Source organism: Crocuta crocuta, unplaced genomic scaffold (genome assembly GCF_008692635.1).
Source record: "Crocuta crocuta isolate KB4526 unplaced genomic scaffold, BGI_CrCroc_1.0 scaffold24, whole genome shotgun sequence".
Classification (NCBI taxonomy): Eukaryota; Metazoa; Chordata; class Mammalia; order Carnivora; family Hyaenidae; genus Crocuta; species Crocuta crocuta.
The window spans coordinates 10,540,314-10,543,707 of NW_027530974.1; the positions used below are offsets into that span (position 1 = coordinate 10,540,314).

At 49.0% G+C, this 3,394-nt stretch overlaps 1 protein-coding gene across 1 annotated transcript in view; it reads left to right on the forward strand.

Moving 5' to 3' along the window:
• The window catches only part of HIVEP1 (HIVEP zinc finger 1), a gene marked incomplete at its 3' end in the record, with an annotated part of 157,454 nt that overhangs the window by 112,837 nt on the left and 41,223 nt on the right, over positions 1 to 3,394 (forward strand). The window lies entirely within an intron of this gene.

The window sequence follows — 3,394 nt, forward strand, 5'->3', positions numbered from 1 at the left end:
CCTGAGCTGAAGTCGGACGCTTAACCCACTGAGCCACCCAGGCGCCCCTGGCCTCTTTATTTCCTGATTCAGCATGCTCTGCATCGTTAGAGGACAAGTAGTTCTTGTGTCCCCAAGACCCAGAAGACCCTAAATTTTTCACACCGGTGCATCTCTGAGTAAATCTGAAAAAGAGATTCACCTTCCAACAAGGCAGGCTTTTAAAAGACACTGTTTAGAGGTGCCTGGAGGCCTCAGTCAGTTAAGCATCCGACTTCAGTTCAGGTCAAGATCTCACGGTTTGTGGGTTTGAGACCTGCGTCAGGCTCGGTGCTGACAGCTCAGAGCCTGGAGCCTGTTTTGGATTCTGTGTGTGTGTCTCTCTCTCTGCCCCTCCCCCGCTCATGCTCTGTCTCTAAGATAAACAAACATTTTTAAAAAGTTGTTTTTAACACACTGTTGGGTTGTAGTTCTCAATACCTGCTTCCAGCCTCGGGGGTATTTTTTGCCATATTTAACTGGTAGCCCAGATGCTCTCTCAGGAAGCGTGTTTGTTTGCATTCTGTTATCCTCCAGAGGCAATCCTGGAAACCAGGGGTGGTGCCGTTCTACGCTCCTCGGTGCTCTTCCCCAAAAACTAGAGGAGCCCTTGTGGTTACCAGGCTTGTCCTTGGGACGTGAAGTGCCAGTGCCTTCCACACAGAGAACTTGGGAGCTTCAGCCCGTTTCTCTAACCGCTCACCTCTCTCCTACCCAGTGGCCTTTCCGGGCTGTTCCGCCGCCTCCCTGGTGGAGAACCGGCTTCCTGACGAAACCCTGCGGATCAAAGCTTCCAACAGGGCCACATTGCCTGCCGTGACCCGTCCCCTCAGCGTGACTTGTATTTGTTCAACGAACTCCTTTTGGAGTTCCGACCCGTCGAGGCCGCAGAGCCTCCGCCTGGAGCACGCCCACCGGGGTACAGGGTTCAGCTGCTGGTTGACCCCTGTTTTGGGGCCCGTCCCCATGCTTTCCCACTCTGACGGCACGGTAGCGCTGCGTAAGGAAAGAGGGTGGTGTTTCGTCGTCCACACAGACAGGGTCACGTGCCCCGAGCATTCCCAAGCCCAGCGCCAGTAAGACACCAGCAGCCCCAGAACCCTGTGGGAGAAATACAAAGTGGTGTCCCTCTGGGGGCAGAAGGCGGGCCCGCGCGCTGGCCGGTGGGGAGCGGGCATATCGACAAGGCACCGTCCTCCATGCTGCCTTCAGCCACTTATCCTGTGGCCTCTCAGACCCTCTAATTATAATTTGCAGGGCAGTATACCATGCTACCGAACTGCCTGTAAAATGGGCACAAGCGCTGATGCTAACAGCGGCCCCTATCAGCCGTCATCCCCACTGTATTTCTGCCTTGAGGCATTCTGCCTGGCATCCTCTGAACTCTGTGGCCCCTGACTATACCCTGCATGGTAGATGCAACCACAACGTTTGATGACTGCACCCTTTCCTGTAGATGGGAGGTCAGGTAAAAATAACTTTCGTCACTCTCCGGTGGATGTATTTGAGATTGATCATGATGAAAAACTACACTGGGTGCTTCATTCTCGAAGACCCGAGGGTCTGCCACCTCCTACTGCTCCAGCCATTGGTTCCCGGGAGGAGGCTTCTGTCTGTAATCCGTAGCCCAGTGGCTTAGCCATCCACTCTGTGCACTCCTGCCCCAATCTTGAGAGCCAAGGGAGCAGCCCGTAGGGAGACACACAACTTGATCCAGTTCCAGCTCTACAATGATAGTGTGATGTGCACCTCAGATGTGCCGGTTCCCTCCCTGTGTTTACATTGTCTCTGATCCCCTCCACCGCCCTCTCCCTTCACAGCCACAATGACAACAAAGGCCTTGGATTTAGAGCCTAATCCAACAAGCAGAGTCATCCCAGCCACCCATGGTGGAATGGACTTTATCCCCCGAGCAAGGAGTGGGCACTCTGTTAAAGGAGATGCGACAAAATCTTAGAGGCATGACTGCAGCTCAGAAAAAAAACTGTTAGTAACGTACTCTCCAGTGAACACCACCCTCTTCCCCTCCCCCAATGTCTTAGGCAGTAGAAAAGCACACAGAACATGAAAAGACAAACTAAGCAATTCAGCCTTAAAATACTACCTCAGAGGATGTGGAGAAATGGGCACCCTCCTACACTGTTGGTGGGAATGTAAACTGGTGAAGCATCTCTGGAAAACAGTGTGGAGGTTCCTCAAAAAATTAACACTAGAACTCCCCTACCCAAGGGATCCAGGAGTGCTGATGCACAGGGGCACATGTACCCCAATGTTCATAGCAGAGCTCTCAACAATAGCCAAAACATGGAAAGAGCCTAAGTGTCCATCAACTGACAAATGGATCAAGAAGATATGGTTTATCTATACAATGGAATACTCCATGGCAATGAGAAAGAAGGAAATCTGGCCACGTGTAGCAACGTGGATGGAACTCGAGGGTGTTATGCTGAGTGAAATAAGTCAGGCAAAGAAGGACAGATACCATATGTTTTCACTCAGGTGGAACAGGAGAAGCTTAACAGAGGACCATGGGGGAGGGGAAGAGGAAAAATAGTTAAGGAGAGGGAGGGAGGCAAACCATAAGAGACTCTTAAATACTGAGAACAAACTGAGGACTGATAGGGGTGGGGGAGAGGGAAGGGGGGTGATGCGCATGGAGGAGGACACTTGTTGGGATGAGCACTGGGTGTTCTATGGAAACCAACTTGACAATAAACTATAATAAAAAAAAGAAAGACAAAAAATATATATTACTTCAGAAAAAAGTTTTTAAGCATTGAACTTAATAAGGTTATAATTTTTTTTAATGTTTGTTTATTTTGAGAAGAGAGAGAGTGAGTGGGGGAGGGGAAGAGAGAGGGAGAGAGAATCCCAAGCAGGCTTTGCGCTGTTAGTGCACAGCCTGATGCGGGGCTCCAACCCACGAACCGTGAGATAGTGACCTGAGGCAAAATCAAGAGTCAGACACTTAACCAACTGAGCCACCTGGGTGCCCCAAGATCATAAACTTAGGGAACAGCTCAAACCTAATATGGGACAATAAAATGAAATGAAATGGGAAATATGGAGCTAAGGGAGCAGATGAGAACAAAACAATCTTCATCCAAAACAAATAAATAAATTTGAAACAGTAACGAATTTAATGGCCTGAAAATTTAGTGACTGACACAGGGAAAAGCTTGAGATAGTTCTAGAGAAAGCAAAAGAAAAGAAAAACCCAAAAAGATGGGAGGAATTTAAATCCTTGTAAGGATGGCCCAGCGTAAAGATAATTGGTGTCCATAAAGGAGTCCACCCCAAAGAAAACATTGGCCAGAAGATAGATCTATTTGAAGATACAAACAAAGAAAAGTTGTCTGGAAGAAACAAAATGCAT